At 42.5% G+C, this 24,043-nt stretch overlaps 1 protein-coding gene, 1 long non-coding RNA gene and 1 pseudogene across 3 annotated transcripts in view; 2 read left to right on the top strand and 1 right to left on the bottom strand.

Moving 5' to 3' along the window:
- LOC309857282 (zinc finger protein 37A-like) overlaps window positions 1-5,308 on the bottom strand; it is a 66,974-nt gene extending 61,666 nt beyond the window's left edge. The window contains exons 1-2 of the mRNA XM_082750037.1: window positions 4,652-5,308; window positions 1,669-1,710 (exon numbers count right to left, since the gene is read on the bottom strand). The gene's annotated coding sequence lies outside the window, so the exon portion shown is untranslated. The remainder of the gene's footprint in view (window positions 1-1,668; window positions 1,711-4,651) is intronic.
- On the top strand, window positions 1,817-2,585 carry LOC309857283. The gene is made up of 2 exons (XR_014307603.1): window positions 1,817-2,181; window positions 2,392-2,585. It is a non-coding gene; the product is annotated as an uncharacterized lncRNA (long non-coding RNA).
- Window positions 5,309-6,991: 1,683 nt separating the features above from the next.
- The window catches only part of LOC309857279 (contactin-associated protein-like 3), a 46,455-nt pseudogene continuing 29,403 nt past the window's right edge, over window positions 6,992-24,043 (top strand). Inside the window, exons 1-4 of the transcript in view lie at window positions 6,992-7,019; window positions 8,143-8,205; window positions 12,037-12,193; window positions 18,446-18,573. The product of the transcript in view is annotated as a contactin-associated protein-like 3 (transcript). The remainder of the gene's footprint in view (window positions 7,020-8,142; window positions 8,206-12,036; window positions 12,194-18,445; window positions 18,574-24,043) is intronic.

The raw sequence follows: 24,043 nt of genomic DNA, 5'->3' as shown, positions 1-24,043 counted from the left end.
ATGCATAACTAACAATAACCAGTTAACGAACTATGGAACGTCCATGCTTGAATTACTGTGCAGTTATAACAAAGAAATAATCCATGTTCTGTTTAGATACAGATGTCTGGGACAGGCTTTTAAGAAGTGACAAAAAAGCAAAGGAAGAACAGAAAATCACGTATAGACTTGTTACTCAAAGTGTGGCTCCCTGAACAGCAGAGTCAGCTTCACCTGGGAGCTTTTTAGAAATGCAAAACCCAGGGCCCCCACCAGATCCACTAAATCAACACCTGCATTTTAACAGGATGCCAGTGGTGTACAGCTGCATCTAAGTTCAGAAACCCTAAAGATGATGGATTCCCTTCCAAATAAAAGTAGGGGGCATACAAGATTATCTTTTAACTGAAAAAAGCAGCACTGCTAGGACAAACAAGACAGACAGATATCTACAGCAGGAAGACCATAACTCCAGTTTGTCTGGGACTGTCCCAATATAGCCAGATGTCCCATCATAACTTTATGGAACCTCTTTCATTCTCAGTGGAAGTGTCTCAGTTGAGATGAAAAATGTCACCCTTCCTAGAGGGAACATCACTTAACCTTTAACCATGTTATTACTAATTCAAAAGTATTTTATTAAAAAGAGAGAGAGAGAGAGAAGACCAGTCAGAAAAAAAGCACAGACTGAAAAAAAGCAGTGAGCCAAGGATGGTTGAGCAACAAACCCAAGGAGAGGCAACGTCTGGGGCTAAAGGGAAAGACAACTTTGTGAGGAACAGTAAGGGGATGTATCAGAGTTAAGAAAGGAAAGCTAGCAGGCAGGTGTCAGAGACAATAGAGACTGAGGATTATGCTGCAGGATGGTCAAGTAAGACAAAGCCAAAAACTGGATTTGACTACAATTTGGTAGCCTTTTCCAGAGCTGACTCAGGTGAATGTCGAAGAAGCAAGAATGCATTCATGAAGTTGAAATATGAATGAGAAATGCAGAAACCAAAGCCAGAACAGTCGGCTATTCAAGCTAGAGATGTGAACAAGCTGACACAAACCCTTAGGGAGAGTCATCTGGAGGACGCGTGGTCCCTCCATTCCACCAGATCTTCAAAGTCCTATTCCTGCATCAAGCAGTACCATGAGAGAGCTGTCTACTCAGACCTCATTGCTTGGTCCCCTGAAAAGCATCCATACACTTCTAGCACAATGCTGTGTCTATCAGAAATGATTATAGGCAATTTCAGTGTTGTTATTAGAAAAATCAAAGGAAGTTTTACAACTTGCACAACTCTGTGAAATTAAGAGTCCTGCTTCTCATTCTACCAACTGTTCTTTGAATTTGCTTGATATACTTGATATACTTCCCTTCAAGTAATTCTTGCCTATTTCTATTTTTTGGGTTTTTTTTTTTTTTTAAGATTTCATTTATTCATTTGACAGTCAGAGATCACAAGTAGGCAGAGAGGCAGGCAGAGAGAGAGGAAGGGAAGCAGGCTCCCTGCTGAGCAGAGAGCCCAATGTGGGGCTCGATCCCAAGACCCTGGGATCATGACCTGAGCCAAAGGCACGGGCTTTAACTCACTGAGCCACCCAGGAGCCCCTCTATATTTTTTGGTTTAAAAATATGAATCCTTTCAAATTTTAGAAAACTCATTTTCAAACAAAGTGGAAATAAACAAACAAAAAGCTCACCTGGGATGTGTTCATTTTCTGCTCTTAGTGGAGGAGGGACAGCTGAGGAAGAAGGAAGGAAGAAGGAAGTTAGAAGAGACTTGGCCTGCCTTACAGTTCTTGAATTTACCTGCCCACACAGCTCCACATACAAGATACTTATGTCTCCATGTGTGGCTCCGATAGATGTTGAGCTTAGACATGATACTTTTCACTGAGTGAATGTAAACATTTGTTTCTTATTGATTTATTACCAATTTAGGTTCTGTGACACAGAAAAATTAAAAACATGAGAAGATGAGTTGAACATTTAACAGTAACCTAAAGGAGGAAACATTATGGCTTTTTCAGAACTGATGTGGGAAAAATTAAAAATTAAAAATCTCAAGCCACACTGTTCATCTGTTTTCCTGTGAACACTATTAATCCCCTGAGGTCAGAAAATCCAAGAAACCTCTGGAAAAAAGAGATCGGGGTATTTAAGGCAAGATAAAAAATAAATGTTTAATATTTGTTTCTTACAACTTTCAAAAGGTCTTTTTTTTTTTAAGATTTTATTTATCAGAGAGAGGGGAGGGGAGAGCAAGCACAAGCAGACAGAATGGTAGGCAGAGGCAGAGGGAGAAGCAGGCTCCCCGCTGAGCAAGGAGCCCGATGTGGGACTCAATCCCAGGACGCTGGGATCATGACCTGAGCTGAAGGCAGCTGCTTAACCAACCGAGCCACCCAGGCGTCCCTCAAAAGGTCTTTTAATGAGAAACTATCTTTGACGTAATTAACAGTGACAAAATGAGCCATGGCCTGGGAATTTGCAAACCTCACTTTTAACCATGGTTCTGCCACCAACAAACTGCATGATCTTGGTAAGTCACCTTCTCAGGCTCAAGTGTTTTTTTTTTTGTTTTTTTTTTTTTTTCATTTCTCAAATAAGGCCAAAACAGATAGCCTCGTGCCTGCACTACCATCCTATATGTCTATAAGGTCAGGAGAGCAGGAACCTCTGCATCTTTCTAGATGCCATCAACAATGGCAAATGGGGAATGGAAAATGAGGGGAGGAGCGGGTGTTCAGGGAGGGGTGATGACAGAATTTCCTTCGCTATGGCTGCTGCCCTGTCTGCCCTCACAGACTCTCCAAAGAAGTGACATTTCCTGTGTAGCCTGCATGCCCACCCTCTCAGCTCCAGCTCACCTCGCTCTTCTTAAATTTGTCCCAGACCTTCCACAGTCACACAGCCTGCGATGGCTTCAGGATACTGTCATGCTTTTACATAACAAATAACAAATGAATACATAATAAATAATAACTGGGGGCCTGGGGAATGTTAGAGCGGGGAAAGGACCTTGGTGGCTAGCTAGTACAGCCTCTCCCCTCTTCCACTGCACAAATGAGTTAACCGAGCAATGAAAGCCCTAGAGAATTGTCAAAGCTCCAGCCTCACGTTATTACATACACAACAAATACAAGAGCAGCTAACAAAATGTGAGTGCTCAGGGGACACCTGGGTGGCTCAGTTGGTTAAGCCGCTGCCTTTGGCTCAAGTCATGATCCCAGGGTCCTGGGATCGAGTCCCGCATTGGGCTCCTTGCGCGGTATGGAGCCTGCTTCTCTCTCTGCCTCTGCCTGCCACTCTGCCTGCTTATGTTTTCTCTCTCTCTGGCAAATAAATAAATAAATAAATAAAATCTTAAAAAAAAAATAATGTGAGTGCTCAGAATAATCACGTCGACTATTCGGCCAGAGCAACTCATTCACATCAGACACCCTGCCTGGTTCTCCTACAACCGCGCCCCTCCTAGGAAGCCCGGCGCACTTAAGACGCGCAAACACACACACGTCATAACGCCAAGAGTGCACGCATGTCGCATAAGCACACTCACCCCTACCCGCAGCCCCGCCCCCTCCCCGTGGGTCTGGCGCACACGCCACGCATGCAAACTCCCCACCCGCCGCCGCAGGACGGCGCGACCAGCTTAGCGCTGCAGCCGGACACCTGCGGGCCTTGGGAACCCCAGAGCCAAGGTTCCCACTCCGGACCCTGGTCCCTCATGCAGAGACGCCGCTGCTCGCCGGCCCTTCAACTCTGCAGGCAACGCAGAATCCAGGGGTCCGTCCGGTGCCCGCGGAGCTCCACCCACAACCGGGCACCCCCGCCCCCGCCGGACCCCCGGGCCGCACAGGGCCCCTTAGGCACTCGCCCCCATCCCCCGGGACTCACCCCTAACTCCCTCACCTCGTGAACCCGGCCAGAGAAGGTTTCGCAGGAGGGGCTGGAGGCCGGGGAAGAACAAGCCAGGTGGAGAAGGCAGGGATGCACATGCGCAGAGGGAGGAAACAGCGCAGCGGCGAGGAGCTGGAGGCCGGTAACGGTCCAGCGGGGAGGAGACGGCGGGGATGCACATGCGCAGAGGGAGGAAACAGCGCAGCGGCGAGGAGCTGGAGGCCGGTAACGGTCCAGCGGGGAGGAGAAGGCGGGGATGCACATGCGCAGAGGGAGGAAACAGCGCGGCAAAGGAGAGGGGCGGGAGGCCGGGAAATGTCTAGCCGGGAGAAGGCAGGGACTCACATCGGTAGAGGGAGGGAAGGGCGCAACAGCGGCGAGTAGCTGGAGAAGGATGAAGGACCAGCCGGGAGGAGAAGGTGGGGAAGCACCTCTGTTGAGGGAGGGAGCAGCACGGCACGGGGCAGCCAGGAGCTGGAGGCCGGGAACGGACGAGCGGGGAGGAGAAGGCGGGGACGCACTTGCGCAGAGAGAGGGAGCGGCGCGGTGGCGGGTAGAAGCTGGAGGCGGGTGAAGGACCAGCGGGGAGGAGAAGGCGGGGACGCACCTCTGTTGAGGGAGGGAGCGGCGTGGCGCCGGGCGGCGAGGAGCTGGAGGCCAGGAACGGACGACCGGGGAGGAGAAGGCGGGGGCGCACTTGCGCAGAGAGAGGGAGCGGCGCAGCGGCGGCGAGGAGCTGGAGGCGGGTGAAGGACTGGCCGGGAGGAGAAGGCGTGGATGCACATGCGCAGAGGGAGGAAGCGGCGCAGCGGCGGGGAGGAGCTGGAGGCGGGTGAAGGACCAACCGGGAGGAGAAGGCGGGGACGCACCACTGTTGAGGGAGGGAGCAGCGCGGCGCGGGCGCGGGGCGGCGAGGAGCTGGAGGCCCGGAACGGAGGAGCGGGGAGGAGAAGGCGGGGACGCACTTGCGCAGACGGAGGGAGCGGCGCTGAGGTGGCGGCGAGGAGCTAGAACTCTGCTCCTGGCAGCTAGTGCTGGGAAAGTGCGTCTACCCTGAAGAGGGCTATCTAACCCTAAGTCTTAAAAAGTTACTCATCGTACTGAGCTAGCAGGGGTTTAGTGAAGATTAGAGGCGTTTACCATGTATATCTGGCGCATAAATGATTCAGTACCTCTCTCAAGATTCTCTTCCCCGGTGTACCCCAGGCGCTTTTCTTGAGAAACCAGCTGGAGAGTTTCTGCCCAGTCGGCTGAGCTGAGAGATTGCTGTCTGAGGTACTCACTCCTGCTGCCTGGAGCCAGGCTTTTGTCCTGGTCCTTCGACCAAATTTTAGACGCAAGCCGAGAGAAGGGAAGCTGTGTTTGGATTTCATCTCTGTACCCGCTATCTGTGACCAGCATGGTTATTCTCGAATGAGAAAAGCAGCAAGCTAGCAATTCGGTATTAATACTAAAAACCGTTCATGTGTAAAAAAACTGTCCTATACCAAACTTGAAGAAAGCACACTCTCATCTCCTGCAACCTCCCATATACACTTCACGCAACTCCCCCCAATGTTAACATTTTACAGAGCCATGGTACCCTTATCAAAACTGAGAAAGCAACTCGGGCACAATTGTATTAACGAAATTACAGAGTTTGTTCAGATTCCGTCAGGTTTTCCACGAATGCCCTTTTACTGATCCAGGATTCTGTCCAGATACCACGATACATTTATTTAATCATTATGTCTGCTCCAACCTGTAAGTTTTTTTGGTCTTTCCTTGTCTTTCATGGCATTCACATGATTGAAGAATAGTGGTCAGGTATTGTGAAAAGTGCCTCTGAATTTACGCTTGTCCAATGTTTTCTCCTTATTGGACAGGTATATATTTTTAGGAAGAATACCCTTGGAAGGATGTGCTCTACCTATGTATCAGGTGACACGTGATATCAACGTGATTCGTCTTACTAACCTTTAGTACTTGGTTAAGGTGGTATCAGCGGGGTTTCTGCACTATATATTTAGGATTTTTCCATATCTTGTCTACACTTAAGAGTGGATTGGCTAAGTCCAGTGCACACCCAGGGACAGAGGAAATTCGCTCCTTTCCGAATTTATGGTCATATTTTAAAACCACCAGGAGTGTTAGTAAATTTGAGGAGAAACTCTGAGGCTACCCAGGTATCCTGTTTATATTTATAGTTTTGGCCACTAATTTTCGCTTTCATTGTTGGGTCTTGCCTGCAACCACTTTTACTGTGGTGTTCTAAAACGAGATTTTTCTGTTTTACTTATATGTTTATTGGGATTCTTCTGTAAAGGAAAGATTTTCATTTTCCTCATTTATTTATTCCATCATTTGTTTATGTCAGTACGGGCTCATGGATAATCTAATTCATTCCCCGTGGTCATTACTCAACCCTGCCTTTTTCACCCAACCCTTTGGTCTATGTTTTACAATTTTACCCTTTTCAGAATGTCAACGGCATTATATAATATGTATCTCCTGAGTTTGGCTTATTTCACTTAGCAAAATTCATTTAAGACTCATTTGTGTTAAAAAAAAAAAAAAAGATTCATTCATGTTTTTGGTCCTTTTCTCAGATCAGCTCCTTTCTCTCCACTCTTTTCATTTCACCCATGCTATTATTATGTACCCTATGTCACAACACTAGCAGATAAACGATCTGAACGTTTGAATCTTAACCATGTAGTAGCTCTGTGTATGGGATTTCTAGATGTCTTCAAAGCCTCTAATAGAGACTGTATAATTGTATCCAAGTTAGGTTTGTAACAGTTGTCAGCAGTCTTGATTTGAATTTATAGAAGGTCTGACCTGAGAGTCTATGGAATAACAAATACATTGGAACTCTGGGCCTGGGTGACAATTCCAGCTAAAATGAATTTGCCCCTCAGGTGTCTTTTTCATCTACGTTAGAAAAGCACATCTTGGAAAGTAAGAAGGAGGAGTCTCTAAGTATATGTTAGTTGGAGAGAATCCTACAACTATTTGTGGTTATTCTCTTTTCTTTTTCTTTCTCTCTCTCTCTCTCTCTTTTGTTTTTAAGTAGGCTCACTGCAGGGCTGAGCTCATGACCCTGAGATCAAGACCTGAGCTGAGATCGAGTCGTTTGCTTAACCAACCAAACCACCCAGGCACCTCTTGAGTGAGTTTTGAGCAGAGTGTAGTTCGGAGAGAGGAGCAGATCCTAGGTTTTCACAGGCGTGTTCACAACAAGTGAGAATTGAGAATATTGCCCCATTCAGAAGCTCCCAGGCTGCCTAATGGAGAGAAGCCTGGACCAGGGCAGCTGGGCTGGAAGGAGTGAAGGATGGTTAGATGACCTGGGAAATAGAACTGTGCTGGAGGCATTCCAGGGATTTGTGGGAAAGGGCCTTAAAACTAGATGTGAGTCAGTTTTGTCTCACCAATCCCAGTTCAACCCTTACTCTTTGTTTTGTGCTCCCTCTTCCCAGATTCTAAGCTCTGCTCACACAATGAATCTGGCATTGAAAGCTGTGCTGTTGAGTTCTTTACAAGACAGCAGTACAAGGAGAGTTACTTATTTTTCTTCTTGAAGGTTGAGAAGAAATTGGTGCTGAAAATGTAAGTGAATTTCCCTGTCTTTGTGTTGGGGCAGAACCCAGAGGAAACGTTGAGTTTTCCTACCCCAGTCCTGTACTGACCACATCACCACTGGTTTAAGAAAAGATAGCCATTTGAGAAACTGCAATGCTTTAGAAAAACAAAACGTACACTCACTTGAAAGTGCCTCCATCCTTTTTTTCTTAGCTTTGGTTGCCTTCTCTAACTTGAGTAAACAAGGAAATACAGATGTAACAACTTTTGTTGTACAACCTTTGCTGAAGGTTTCGTGTTCCTTCATTTAGCGTATTATAATTTGCTTAACCAATTTTTCTCATTTCTAAAATTTCTTTGAAACAGAACATAGGGGTACAGACATTGTTTAAAAATGTCCTAGATGATAGTTCCATTCACCCAGTGAAAAATTGCACACTCAAGCTCTGCATGGCCAAATCACAGTCAGACGTAGTTGTGTGGGTGGTTTACATAGGTCCTTCCCTGCCCCTTCTGCGAGGTGAAAAGGGTATTCTCCCACAGAGGGGCATTTCACCCAGGTGATGTTTGCAGCTTTTTAAGAAGGCAGGTCCGGGAACTGCAAGGCAGTCTGTACCTTTAATGACTTCATTCCTCTTTCTCCATCCCAGCTCTGCCTTCAGAGGGCAGTCTGTACCTTTAATGACTTCATTCCTCTTTCTCCATCCCAGCTCTGCCTTCAGAGATTTCTGCATTTTTCCAAGGGAGACCAGCAAAATATGAAGAAGTCCTGTGTGAGTTATTGAAGTCATTTTCTGCTTTGTTTTATAATGGAACTTATGAGGATTATGACTCGTGTTTAAAATAGTAAAGTAGAAATAGATAAAATGAACCTGAGGGAACCAGCCTGACACAGTGTTTCTCAGACTTTAGTGTGCATCAGATCAAAACTGGGAGGTGTTTTAAACCATAGAATGGGGCCGGAGAGTTTTGGTTTTGAACAAGGTTGCAGGTGATGTTGAGGTGTGTAGACCAGTAGCATTGGATTAGCAGATCAATAGGGCAAAGTGGCGCGCACACACACACACACACACACACACACATCATATAAAGTCACATGGTTATCAAACTTGCAAATATTTCAGACTTTTGACCATGACTCCCCCACACTCCCTCCCCATCCCCCCCCCCCAAAAAAACATACATAGAGCATCCCTATTCCTTTTGGAGCCTGAAGACTTTCTGGGATCAAGAGCTAAATAAAAAACTTCTGTTTCTCTTTATATAAATGATGAACAACCTTCTTGTGGCAAACCACAAAATAAATGACTATAATTATTCTTCAGTGGAAGCAAAAGACAGATTACCAAGCAGAACCCAGTTAATGAGGTTTTTTAGGAGAAGGTATTACTAAAGCCCATGTAGAGAGCTTTCCCCCGGTCTTGGTTTGTTTTTGTTTTCCCTTTACAAAACCTCGAATTTTTATAGAATAAGTTGACCGCACGTCCTTAAAATAACTCCAAAATTCTCAGACCCTGGAAACCACTAATCTACTTTCTGTCAGTATGGACTTGGATCTTCTGGATTTATTGTAGGAGTATAGTCATACAAAATGTATATTTTATGTGTGTCTTCCTTCACCTTGTGTAATGTTTTTAAACTTCATCATATTGGAGCACGTTACAGACTTCATTGTTTTTCTTTTCTGGCTTTATTAAGGTATATTTGACAGAACTATAAGGTATGTAGTGAACATTGTGATGATTTTGATATTCGTATACATTGTGAGAGGATTCCTCCCATCTAATCTAACACATCCCTCATCTCACATATTTCTTTCTTTCTTTGTTTTGGGTTTTTGTTTTTGTTTTTGTTTTTTTGGTGAGAGTATTTAAGCTCTGCTGTCAACAGATTTTAATTGTGATATCAGCTGTAGTCACCGTGTTATACATGAGATCCTCAGACCTTCGTTTTATAACTAAGTGTGCCTTTTTACCAAGACTTCATTTCTATCATTGAAGAATATTCCATTGTGTAGAAGGACCTGAGTTCTGTTCATCCACTCACTGGTTAACAGACGTCTGGCTTGTTTCTGCTTTACCGCTGTTGGGTAGTGCCCCTCTGAACATTCATGTGCAAATTTTGATAGAATACATGTCTTTGGTTCTTCTGGGTATTTACTGAGAAGTGAAAATGCTGGATCATGCATTAGTTGTAGTTTTAAATTACCGCCGAACCGCCTGTTTTTCATAATGTGCACAATTTTATATTTCCACCAGCAATGCATGAGGGTTAGTTTCCCCTCTTTATTGACAGCACTTGTTGTCATATTATAGCCAACATAGTGGGTAGGAAGTAGCATGTCATTGTGGTTTTGATTTGCTTTTCCCTAATGTCTAATGAGTACCTTTTCGAGTGCTTGTTGGATATTTGTGTATCTGCTTCGCAGACATGTCCATTCAAATCCTTGGCCTGTTTTTAATTGGATTTATTGAAGAGTATTTTGGGTAATAGATTTTTATCACATATGTGGTTTTCAAATATTTCTTCCTATTCTGTGAGTTGTCTCTTCATTCTCTTGAAAGTATATCCTTTGATTCACAAAAGGATCTCTTTTCCTTTGTTGTGTTTGCCTTTGAGGTCATATCTAAGAATCTGTTGTCATTCTAAGATCATGAAGATTCACTCGTGTATTTTTCCTAAGAGTGTTATTGTTTCTAGCTCTCACATTTAGGTCTTTGATCTATTTAGAGTTAATTTTTGTATATGATATGAGGAAGGGGTCCATTTTCATTCATTTGCATGTGGATATTCAGTTCCAATACCATTTGTTGAAGAGACTCTTTTTTTCTCCCATTGAATGATCTTGGTACCCTTGTTGAGCGTCAGTTGACCATAGGTGTATGGGTTTGTTTCTGGACTCCCACTTCAGTTCATTTGTGGAGATGATAATATTCATATGTGGATATTATCATGCTAGTTCCTTGTGTTTGATACTGTAGCTTTATAGCAAGTTTGAAGTCAGGAATGTAAGTTCTCCAGTTTGTTCTACTGAACAAATTCTTCTTGACAAACTTGTCAGGATTGTTTTGGCTGCCTTTTTTTTTTTTAAAGATTTATTTATTTATTTGAGAAAGAGCGAGAGAGAGCACACACAAGCAGGAGGGGCAGGGAAAAGAAAAATCTCAAGCAGATCTCTTGCTGACCCTGACATGGGGCTTGATCTGACGACCCCGAAATCGTAACCTGAGCTGAAATCGAGTGCTGGATGCTTAATTAACTGAGCTACGCAGGTGGCCCTTTGTTTAGAATTTAATATTGTGTTTAAGATCTATCCAAACTGGTTACTTCATTCCTTTTAATATTCTGTTATGACAGCATACATTTTAGTTGTCTGTTTCTTATGTCATTTCTGTTTATCATTATTATGAATAATTGTGCAGTGACCATCTTTTACATTTTCTCTCCCTGTAGAAGAACAAGCATTTCAAGTATTCTGTAGTGTACACGCATGATACATATTGTTGGGTCAGAGAGACTAAGCATTTCCAGTGTCACTTTATGCTGCCAAATTGGTCTAAGTGACCATACGACTCCCACCAGCTGTTAGGTGACAGGACAGCTTTCTTTGTCTCCTTGTTCACAGTTGATACCGTTATTTCAAAATTATGGCCAGTCTGATGAAAGATGAAAACCCTATTGTTTTGTTTTTTATTTCTCTGATTTTGGATAGGATTGGGCCTTTCACTTTTCTTCTGTGAAATGTTGATTTATATGTTTTGTATATTTTTACATACCTTTCCATTAATTTTGTTCTGTATTTCTTACTGATTGATAAATATCCTTTATGAGTGTTGTATAGTAATCTTTGTTCTATTCATTGTAAATATGTTCTCCAAAGTTTGTCTTATTTTTTCACTTTGTGGCATCATTGGTAATATGAAAGTTTTACATGTTGATGTGGTCAGATTTGTGAATCTTTTTTCGATGGTTTTCTTTTGTTTTTTGGTGTTTTGTTTTGTTTGTTTTAGTTCTCTTATCCTTCAGTGTATTCCCATTGTGGCACATAGTCACATTCCTGTATCTTAAGCTTAGCAGGTATTTCCTCTCTGAGGTATACCATCAAATTGAGACACAATTTGATTGATTTCTTTCATTTGCTCTTTGTTTTTAGGGTTTTGTTTTCATTTTGATTATTGTTTTTGTATAAGTATTAAAAATATTACATCTTTCAATGGCATTTTAGGCTCTCGAACAGCATTTGGATGCAGTGTACAAATTACTCTGGTTTTCATTCATTCCTTTTTTTAAAATGACAGTTCTTTCAGTGTTGTGTCCAAATAAATGATGTCATTGGAGTCCTCAAGAGAAATGTGTAGATATCATGCCTGAATGAGTTAGGGACCACTTGCTCGTTTTCTAATAAAAGTAAAACATACAGTGAGAATGTATGTCTAGATGTGGAAATATGTCTTAAATCTTTGGAAATCCTCTTAGAAAGGACCCTGTTGTGGAGTTAACCTCTGCTCATCTGTGTTTTAGACAGAGGGGAGTAAAGGACTGTGCTGGGGAGGCAGGCAGTGAGGGGCAAAGTAGGTGTCACCTTTCTCATACTTGTCTTTCAGATGGAACCCCAGTGAACTGGTGGGTTGGAAGAACCAATGAGACACACACTTACTGGGGAGGTTCTCTGCCTGGTGCTCAAAAATGTGCTTGTGGATTACAGGGGAACTGCCTTGATTCTCAATATCACTGCAACTGTGATGCTGCCCGGAATGAATGGTGATTTCCATATAATTTCCCTGTGCAAACTGTAATTCTGTGTTGCTTAAACTGTGTAAGTTAGGCAGACATTGGACAAGACAGTTGTATAAAGAGAACAGATTAAAGTATTCCCCAGCCAGTTCAAGGTGTAAGCTTTGATGTGTACAGTGTAATTAATCTGAGGACTGAGGCATTAAGGTAGCTATTTCTGCTTACCTGTGAGTAACTAATCATGTCCACTTAATTTTTTTCCTAATAAGACAAGATATGAATACCAGATTAATGTTTCCCATTCACTGAAAGTACCATTATCAGAGTTCCTAGGGTTAAGTTTAACCCGATAGATGACGACGGCCCCGTGGCCAGCCCCAGCATGCTTGCTAACCTCCCTCGCTGCCAGCTGCATTTTTAAATGGCCTCATAGGGAAAATCAAATGGGGTCTAGGGTGCATAAAAGGGGGTTATGAGACACAAACCTCTCCCTGTCACTGGAGGTCTCAGAAGGCTTCCAAACCCAGAGGGAAGGTGGAAAGGGAGCGATCTTCCAGCTAACCCCCCAGGTAGCAAGAAATAACTCCCTGAAAACACACATCCACAGACCTGCCCTCACACAGATCCGGAATCCTTGGATTAAGTTAGTGTGTCCACATGTCAGCAGTACCAATGGTTCATCGTAGAAGTACATGATATTCTTGCTAGAGGCCCGTCCTCCCCAAGGATTCCCACAGATAAAAATGCCACCAAACATGAGCTCACAATCAGGGCTACACAGCCCCAGGGGACAGAAGTGGGAGGCAGAAGAAACAATGGAGTAAACGGATGCCTAAAAATCCCAGATCACAGATAACTTAAGAACATCAGATAAAATAAATGTGTGAGCTGTTGGAAAAATAAGGCCTGGGATTGACTGATAAAGCAACCAGATACTATCGACAAAGGTGATCGCGATTTACAAAAGAACCGAATGAACGTTTAGAAATGAAAATATTCTCATTGAAATTTAAGACTTGTCAGATCAGATACTAGACACACGGGATCAGGACACTGGTGAAACGGAAAATGCATGTAGATAAGTGGCAGGGACTCTAGCCTAGAGAGACCGGCATGGGAGGAAGGAAACCTGGGACAGGGAGGGGAGAGCTGCGGTCAGAGTCAAGTTTTAACAGAGGAGACTGGCGATAATGAAGGGCTAAAATAGCTAAGAATTGGCCGGACTTGAGAAAATACTAGGATACCAGGCAGGGTAAATAAGAGTAAATCCACCTGTAGAAGCATCATGCTAAAATCAAGGAAGATGAAAGAGAATGTGAAAGGGAGTGGAGGTGACCAGAAGGTGTCAAAGCAAGGACTGTCGGAGCCAGGCAAAACCCCCTCTGTGGATCCAGCAAAGCCTGCGGGCCCTGGCACTCCCCTTGCTGTGCCTCAGTAAGTACAGTACTGTCTGATTCCAAGTGTGTCCCTAGCCAAAATACAGGGACACGCAGACAAACAGACACAGAAGAAATACACCACCAGCCAATTCCAAAAGACAGTTTAAAGAAGAGTTTTTGTTTTTTTAAAATTTTTAATTTCTTTTTTTAAGACTTTACTTATTTATTTGACAGAGCTCACAAGTAGGCAGAGAGGCAGGCAGAGAAAGAGGAGGAAGCAGGCTCCCTGATGAGCAGAGAGCCCGACATGGGGCTCGATCCCAGGACCCTGGGATCATGACCTGAGCTGAAGGCAGAGGCTTTAACCCACTGAGCCACCCAGGCTCACCCAAGAATGGTTTTTAGAATGAAAGTGGGTGATCTGGTAAGGAGAGTCTCAGACCCTAGAAGAAATACCGAGGAAAGAAATGTGTAAACTCAGAGGTTAACAGACACAGAAGAGGCAAATACAAGACACTAGTCATGTGTCAGGCATGTACCATACTGAAACAGAAGGGAGTGGTCCTGTCCAGGACTACAGCCAGGGTTAGAAATAAGAATATGATTGAATTTAAAAACTTGTTTTGTAGAAGTTTGTCAGCATTAAATGGCTCATAGTGCATGCATTAGGATTTCAAGTGTAAGCACTGAAGAATAGAAACAGTGTAATACTCAAATCCAAAGAGGGAAGGAAGGAAAAACAGGATTTTAAGAACAGTTAATTCAAAAGAAGGTAGGAAATAAAATTTAAAAAGGAAGAAGAAACAACAAGCAACAAAATGACATAAGAATATTACGGGGGTGCCTGGGTGGCTCAGTGAGTTAAACCTCTGTCTTTGGCTCAGGTCATGATCTCAGGGTCCTGGGTTCGAGCCCCGCACCAGGCTCTCGGCTCAGCGGGGAGCCTACTTAGTATGCCCCACCCTCTGCCTGCCTCTCTGCCTACTTGTGATCTCTTTCTTTCTGTCAAATAAATAAATGGAATCTTAAAAAAAAAGAATATTATGAGTAATTAGACACAATAAATGTGACAAAACAGCCATTTAAGTGCAGATAGGTCATTTTGAATTAAAAATAAGTATATCTTGTTTGTACACCTAGAAATGTTGAACGCAAAATCTTAAAACAACCTATGAAACAAATGTGCACAGAAGTAATTTAAGTTTAAAAGTCTTTTTTATGTTTTTAAAGATTTTTACTTATTTGACAGGGAGGAAGGGTGCCTGTGCCCATAAGTGGCGGAAGGGCAGAGGGAGAGGCAGACTCCCTGCTTAGTGGGGAGCCCAATGAATTGGGGCTCACCAAAGGACCATGAGATCATGCATGACCTGAGCCAAAGTCTGATGTTAAACCAATTGAGCCACCCAGGCACCTCAAAATTTTGAAGTCTTAATATAGAATGATTAGCATTACCATATAATGATGCTTTTTAATTTCACCAAAACCCCCTAGTAATCCTAAAGTTGTATGTTTCTAACATACATGACTCAAAATGTATATAGAAAATAATTGCCTGAATTGAAAGAAGGAATATACAAATCAACCATTGTAAGGAGAGGTTTAGACATCCATCTGTTGGCAACTGGTAAATCATGCAGATGACAATTATAAAGGATATGGAATATTTTTATATGGAATCAATGGATTGATTTCGTAGGCCCTGAAAATTACAGAGTATATAATTTTCTCAAGCACACATGGCACATTTTTGCAAACTGATTTTCCTAATGTTTCATAAAGCAAAACCCAAAAGATTTTACAGATGTTGTTATGGTATGGACAAGTTCTCTGATTACAGGACACTGAGGTTAGAAATGATTAACAGAGGGACAAAAATATAGGTGGCATTTCAAAGCCACAAATGATTAGAATCAAGGAAATGAAGACATTATTCATAGAAAATATAGTTGCCTACCAGGAAATCCCGAGGATAGACACAAATATTATTGAAATTAATGAGAATTCAGTAGGGCTTCCCACTGAATCTTAGAATAACTGAATTCCTACAAAGAGCTTATTACCGTAAGAAAATATCATGAAAACCACTTGCAAAATCAGCATGAAGACTGTAGATCCTGCAATAAAGATAACAGAAATATGCAGAACTTTTATGTTTTATTATGAGATTATAAGAAGGTATATCTAAATGGAAATATCACATGACGGCCATGAGTGGGAAAAACTTCATTTTCTTGATTCCATTTCATTCCAATGCCAGTTATTTGCTGAGTGTTTGGGACGGTGAGACGCTGGAAAGATGCACGTGGGAAAGCAGTGGTCCATGGCAGTCCTGAAGGTGGAAGCAAGGACGGGAGACTGGCCCCCCAGGACTTGGAGTGTCAGGGGACCGCAGGCTCCCGACGGAGGGCGTTTCCTACGGGATGAAGGAAGGGAACAGCACAGCCCGAGAGCGAGCCCGGGAGCTTTCAAAACAGGGAGCTCCGGGCGGCGATGGTTCCCTGGTCCCCAGGCTCGCTTTCTCCAGAACAATTAGGAAACGGGAAAGCTGACTCGGTGTTCCCTGAAGCCTTTCCCAGAACGCAGGAGTCGCTGTGGCTGTGCTGCACCTGCGAAAAGGTGTTCTGCGAAACAGCCCGCGCAAGCAGCGTCTAGAGCGCCGGGAACGGAAGACCAAGAGGAAGCGGCCTTGGAAGTCCCGTCACTGAGTGCTCGGAACCTACCGTGAGAGCTGCCGGGCCTAGAGAGCAACACTCTGGCCTTCGGGGAAAAGAGAGAAACATGGAGAGGCAAGGAAAATCCTGAGATGTAACGAAGTTCGGCGATTTCGAAGGAGTCTGGTGACCCTGGCAATGAATCTCGTCCTACGTGAAGCGTGGGCATTTGGGAATGACCTGTGCTGAGAAAGAATTCTCAGTTCTGAGCTGTTTAAAATTTCCTCAGGCTCAGGAAGTTACTTTGCAAACAACAGAATTAAAAAAGAATGTATTATGATTATCTGCCTTAACACACACAATTACCCATTATGATTTCCCTTAGGTTTTTTTGCAGGGCTCTCTGTGTTTTGTCATTGCTAAAAACAATTAAAGTGTAGCTTTTCACTGCATTATAAATGTAGCTTTTAAATGGCTCTTTAAAATTCAGGGTTACTCAATGAATAACTAATGCCCTTACATTTTCCCTCTAGATGTTCTACCAAAATAACAATGACAGGAATGAAAATGCTTATTTGTAACATTTCCTGATACTTAACACCAGGAATTAATTTTGTTGTGTTAGCCCCACATTTATAAGAAGTATTTATTCAGACTGACTCCCCCCCACCATCCATGCCACCTTCTGGCTTGTGACCTGTGCCATTCCCAATAAAACCAGGAGTTCCGTGTTTGGGACGACCTGCCTGTGTGCTTCCAAGCACAGAAATTGCAGGGCCTTACAGATAAAGCCCTGGGGTTTTGTTCCATCTGATTTTTGGAAACCATCTGATTCCAAAACAAATGTTTCTGAACTTTCAGGATATTTAGTTCAAATTTTTGATATCTTGCCAATATGCACTGGCAGTCACCTTGTCAATTTTTAAAGCAAAATAAAAATGCTAATAATTTCAAATCTTCCTACCTCGAAAGAATATTTTTGATGCCTCAACAGAATTGGAATGATTAATTATTAAGTGATGCAGGGTCTTTTTGAAGCAAAGCTATTAGCCTGAACCATTGGAACCATGCTGATTGTTTTGACTTGCAAAAACATCAGTTTCAGTTGCTTCCATTTGTATACATCAGAGCAAGTGAGGGCTTTATAATTGTTAGAAACTGAAACTTTCTAGGTTCTACACAGATGCAGGGCACCTGAAGGATACATTAGACACACTGTTATTTGTTCTAAATCCAAAGTACATACATAATTGAAGCAGGACGTAAAAACATGAGCAGCTCACAAGGTGCAGAAGAATCTTCTTTCTTTGCCCAGAGCGGTGGTTGGTGGCACAGCTTGCTTCCTACTCAGGACCTCAGGCTCTAGTCTGGTTTTTGTTACATTGGAACTATAGATATTCAGTCCTAAATATTCACTTATGTGATTGTATTATATTACAAGTATATTTCTGTCATTATATGTAATATCCACTAGATTCCTTGGTGACGCTGATGGTGGTTCTTATGCCCATGCCCCCAACACGCAGGACCTGGCAAGGGGTCACTTTGCACCAAATGTTAGCTGAATGAATGGATATAGACAGTCACGACTAGCTCTTCCCCTGCATTTCCCCAATTATTAATTTTAAGAGCATATTGTATCATACCTTCACTTTGGTTTAATCAACCTTCTCCTTCTTTCTTTTTCTTTCTTTCTTTCTTTCTTTCTTTCTTTCTTTCTTTCTTTCTTTCTATCTTTCTTTCTTTCTAATGGATGGCATCAATACATAAGGAAAGGCCTAGTAACCACGATAGTAATTTGGAAAATTGAGTTAAAAAAGAAAAATCTAGGAATTGAAAACCTAAATCTTTTCAGTTGGGTGGTTTGGTTTTTGTTTTGTTTTGTTTTGTTTTGTTTTGTTTTTAACAAAGCCAAGTAAGTTTTGCATTTAAATCTCACAAGGCGGGCAAATGGGAAAGGGCCTCGAGCTGCTTCATTGCAGGGAAATATAATCTCATGCTCGCACTGACGATTATGATTTCAGCCCTGCCCGTTTTTCTCTGTGGTCACGCAGAGGAACAAGGATATTGGATCCTCAAACCTTATTGAGTACATTACTATGTCAGAGTTCAGATGAGTCCTTTGATTTCCTTATTGTTACGTATTTACAAATTTAGCTTACCATGTCTTGCGCTGCAGTAAGAGAATATTTGCTCCTTCTCTGGATGTCATTCAGAATAACACTAAGGTGGTCGTTTTTGTTTTATAGGACCAGTGACACAGTAGTTCTTTCCCATAAGGAGCACCTGCCAGTCACTCAGGTTGCGATGAGAGACACAGGCCAACCACATTCAGAAGCGGCTTATGCGCTGGGGCCTCTGCTCTGCTCCAGGGACAGTAAGTAGTGGCAAGAGGAACTGCCTTGACCCCTGGAAATGCATGTCAGTGTTTTAGGAGACATGTAGCTGCCTGAGTCAGTAAGAACACTGTCTATGCTAATACTCTGCATCTCATTAGGAATGTGTTAACTTACAAAAGAAGTGTGTATTGTCGTTCTACTTGAGAAAAAAAGGAGGTATATTGTATTACCTTCGGAGTGTGTGTCCTCTGTAGTATTTGAGTCAGACTATTGCTGTGAATGTTGGTGGGATGATCTGAAACACTGATCACCGTCAGCAAAATCTAGTCATTTGATAATTAATTAATTGGAGTAAGTATTGGATGAGTGCTGAGATGCCTAAAACTGGTAAGATACTGAGAAACGGGGTGATGGAAGCCATCATTTGTCTGTTCGTTGTCACCCTCTGACAGTTTGCGAACCTCAGTGGTCCTAACTGTCCTCACCCCTCCCACTACATGTGGATTTCTTACCCACAACATTCTGGGTTTTCCCTCCTTCCTCCCCATGCCAGTGACATCCTATTGTGGTGCCCCCGGCCTGTGTGCTCAGCCCTCTGTCTCTGTTCTCCAGTGGTGAGCTGTTCCCAATAGGCTCATGGCTTTAAATCCCACATTGATGTCAATGATTCTGTCATCACTATACCCCAGGCTGTCTCCCTGCACTCCCACCTCTGCCACCCAGCTGCTTAGGCTCAACAGGCATTTCAAAACAATTTGTCCAAAAGAAGGAAAAAAAAAAGTTTTTCCACGAGAACCTTCCCCAACTCAGGACATGGCAACTCCATGCTTCCTTTCGCTTAGACGGAAAATGTAACAGCCACTTATAACTTCTTTCCTCTCTTAACACACATCGGACTCATCCACAAATACAAATCATATCACTTTGAATTTCAAAACTGGATCCAGCAACCCCCACCCACTGGCTTGACTGGCCTACTTGCAACTGCTTCTTCCCACTTAGCGGAGACGCCACAGAACGGCCAGAGGGAAAAGTCAGGGCACGTCAGTTCTCTGGCCCAGACTCTCCAGTGGCACTCGTATCAGAGAAGAGGCCAAAATTCAACATCTACCAAGGCTGCGGTGGCCATCCCTTCCCAGGGTCACATAGAAGGTGTTGCCATGTGGAGAAATCCTGGCATTTCTGAGATTTGCCATTCAGAAAATGGAAGTTTCCTACTTCAGATGACAAAAATATTGAGAGGTGGATAGTCACAGTGTAAAGAACATATGAACATGCCTTGATGGAAGATAGTATGAAGAATTGTTCTTCCCACTCATGACCTTAGACAGCAGACCACACTCTGTGTCCGGATAGGACGAACTAAGCACGCCAACCTCACTTCTCCCACGAGTCCCCCTATGAAACCTGGGCAGCACGCCTGAAACAGTTATCTCAGGGCTCTAGCAAGCCAGGAGAGGCAAGGAGGAGAAACCAGAAGGCATCATTTACTTTTCCCTCCAGTATCTGTCGGTCAACCCAGACGTGGGCACTGGGTCAGGGACAGAAGTTCCATGAGAAGCCTTTGAGCCCTGGCTAGAGGCTGGAACAGAAAGTTCCTAACTTTCAGGAAGGGCAGGAATCCCATTTCCCTCTTTTTCTATCTAGGCAGACCCATAACGATAACAGCAGAAGCTGCCCAGGGAACGCACAAGAGCCAGGACTTCAGAAGGGGACTTTTGCCCTGCATAGGGCAGCTGTGGCTCAGAGATGATGGAAAGACTCCTCTTATTTTTATTCTCTTCCTCCACTCACCCATCGCTTCGCAATGGACCAGGTACAGTTGCATAGGAGAGCATTACAGAGCAGTCTCAGTAGAGCCTGTTTTCCAGTTCTGTGACTGACAAGGGAGACCAGGGGACCAGAAAGTACCTAGAAGAGCAGAGGGAGGCAGCCATTCAGGAAAGCATACTACATGTTGTTTATGAAGTCCTGGGCTCATCTCAGAGAGACACATGCATGGATCTGGTCCTAACTATAGACCCAAGACCTAGGCTGGCCACTGGGTCATGCACAAGTGAGGCAGAGCTGAGTCATGCTGCAAAGGCTTTGAAAACTGGACTGCCATTAGAGACAGCCCACCCTCTCCAACACACATTGCCTGTCTTGCTAATTTTGGCCATTCTAACTGGTGTAAGGTGGTATCTCAATGTGGTTTTAATTTGAATCTCCCTAATGGCTAGTGATGATGAACATTTTTTCATGTGTCTGATAGCCATTTGTATGTCTTCATTGGAGAAGTGTCTGTTCATATCTTCTGCCCATTTTTTATATGACTATCAGTTTTGTGTGTGTTGAGTTTGAGAAGTTCTTTCTAGATCCTAGATATCGACCTTTTGCCTGTACTGTCATTTGCAAATATTTTCTCCCATTCCGTGGGTTACCTCTTTGTTTTCTTGACTGTTTTCTTTTCTGTAGAGAAGCTTTTGATCTTGATGAAGTCCCAAAAGTTCATTTTTGCTTTTGTTTCCTTTGCCTTTGGAGACATATCTTGAAAGAAGTTGCTGTGGCTGATATCAAAGAGGTTACTGCCTATATTCTCCTCTAGGGTTCTGATGGATTCCTGTCTCACATTGAGGTCTTTTATCCATTTCAGTTTATCTTTGCGTATGGTGTAAGAGCATGGTCTAGTTTCATTCTTTTACATATAGCTGTCCAATTTTCCCAGCACCATTCATTGAAGAGACTGTCTTTTTTCCACTGTATATTTTTTCCTGTTTTGTCGAAGATTATTTGCCCATAGAGTTGAAGGTCCATATATGGACACTCTAATCTGTTCCACTTGTCTATGTGTCTGTTTTTATTCCAGTACCATGCTGTCTTGGTGATCACAGCTTTGTAGTAAAGCTTGAAATCAAGTAACGTGATGCTGCCAGTTTAATTTTTGTTTTTCAACATTTCCTTAGCGATTCGGGGTCTCTTCTGATTCCATACAAATTTGGGGATTATTTGCTCCAGCTCTTTGAAAAATGCAGGTGGAATCTTGATCAGAATGGCATTAAAAGTATAGATTTCTCTAGGCAGTATAGACTTTTTAACAGTGTTTATTCTTCTGATCCAAGAGCATGGAATGGTCTTCCATTTTTTTGTGTCTTCTTCAGTTTTTTTCATGAGTGTTCTGTAGTTCCTCAAGTGCAGATCCTTTACCTCTTTGGTGAGTTTTATTCCCAGGTATCTTATGGTTCTTGGTGCTATAGTAAATGGAAACGATTCTCTAATTTCCCTTTCTGTATTTTCATTGTTAGTGTATAAGAAAGGCACTGATTTCTGTACATTGACTTTGTATCCTGCCATGTTGCTGAATTGCTGTATGAGGTCTAGTAGTTTGGGAGTGGAGTCTTTTGGGTTTTCCATATAAAGAATTATGTCATCTGCGAAGAGGGAGAGTTTGACTTCTTCATTGCCAATCTGAATACCTTTTATTTCTCTTTGTTGTCTGATTGCTGTTGCTAGGACTTCTAATACTATGTTGAACAAGAGTGGTGAGAATGGGCATCCTTGTCGTGTTCCTGATCTCAACAGGAAGGCTGCGAGCTTTTCCCCATTGAGGATGATGATGATATTTGCTGTGGGTCTTTCATAGATATATTTTATGAAGTTCAGGAATGTTCCCTCCATCCCTGTACTTTGAAGTGTTTTAATCAGGAACAGATGCTGGATTTTGTCAATTGTTTTTCTGCTTCAGTTGAGAGGACCATGTGGTTCTTCTCTCTTCTCTTATTGATTTGTTCTATCACATTGATTGATTTGCGAATGTTGAGCCATCTTTGTAACTCAGGGATGACTCCCACCTGGTCATGGTGGATAATCTTTTTAATATGCTGTTGGATCCTGTTTGCTAGGATCTTGTTAAGAATCTTAGCATCCATATTCATCAGGGATATTGGTCTGAAATTCTCCTTTTTGGTCAGTTCTTTGCCTGGTTTGGGGATCAGGGTAATGCTGGCTTCATAAAAAGAGTCTGGAAGTTTTCCTTCTGCTTCAATTTTTTGAAACAGCTTCAGGAGAATAGGTGTTATTTTTTTCTTTGAAAGTTTGGTAGAATTCCCCAGGGAATCCGTCAGGTCCTGGGCTCTTGTTTTTTGGGAGGTTTTTGATCACTGCTTTAATCTTGTTACTAGATATCAGTCTATTCAGGTTGTGGCCAAACTCTGGAAAGAACCAAGATGCCCTTCAATGGACAAATGGATAAGGAAGATGTGCTCCATCCATATACACTATGGAGTATTATGCCTCCATCAGAAAGGATGAATACCCTGGGGTTATGGACATTGGGGAGGGTATGTGCTATGGTGAGTGCTGTTAAGTGTGTAAACATGGCGATTCATGTACCCCTGAGGATAAAAATATATTATATGTTTATAAAAAATTAAAAAAATAAAAAAAATCATAAAAAAGAAAGAAAGAAAGGATGAATACCTAACTTTTGTAGCAATATGAAGGGGACTAGAAGAGATTATGCTGAGTGAAATAAGTCAAGCAGAAAGAGCCAATTATCATAGGGTTTCACTTATTTGTGGAACATAACAAATAACATGGAGGACATGGGGAGATGGAGAGGAGAAGGGAGTTGAGGGAAATTGGAAGGGGAGGTGAACCATGAGAGACTATGGACTCTGAAAAACAACCTGAGTGTTTTGAAGGGGAAGGGGGTGGGAGATGGGTGTACCAGGTGGTGGGTATTATAGAGGGCATGTATTGCATGGAGCACTGGGTGTGGTGCAAAAACAATGAATACTGTTATGCTGAAAAGAAATTTTTAAAAAATTTAAAAAAAACAGTAAAAAAAAAGAAAATGGCTGAGCCTCTAGAAAATAAATACACTTTAAAAAATACCCTCTCACTTGAAAAACTTAGATGTTAAAAAAATGAACTGAAAGTAGAAATACATGAGACCTTTTGAAGCCTAAAGGCGTATGGCAATTTTCTAAAAATAATTTTAATTTTAGTCATATGATACTTAAGAAAAATAATCCTCCAATTGAATACAAAACTACTTTGAGAACCTTGATCCTTTTATATTTGTCCTGAGAGCATAGACTATAGTGTATTAGAAGTTAAGAAAGCTTTTGAACATATAATGTAACTTTTACAGTGTGTTCTAAATTGATACAAATTCCATGAAAAGATAATATATTAATACAACACATTTATTATACACTTGTAATGTAAAGCCATGCCTACATTTATATAATATGATTCAGAACTCACGTGAAGCCATGCAAAAGCCTTTTGGAATGTTGTGACATTGTAAAAAGAACTGAGTCTCCTCTTGAAATGAGAAAACAGGTGTCCTGACTTCCATTGGTCTGACATTTAACAAGGAAACCACAAAATATATACCATGCTTGAGTGACCTTGAGCTCAACAGGCATTCTTAGTGGAGTCTAAGCAGGAACACAAGTGAAGATGAACAGGAATGATCCAAAATTCTTGAAGATATAGATTGGTATAGCTTTGTTGCTATAC

Source organism: Mustela nivalis, assembly GCF_964662115.1.
Source record: "Mustela nivalis genome assembly, contig: HAP1_SCAFFOLD_595, whole genome shotgun sequence".
In the NCBI taxonomy this organism is placed as follows: Eukaryota; Metazoa; Chordata; class Mammalia; order Carnivora; family Mustelidae; genus Mustela; species Mustela nivalis.
This window is presented reverse-complemented; position numbering and strand designations above follow the sequence as displayed.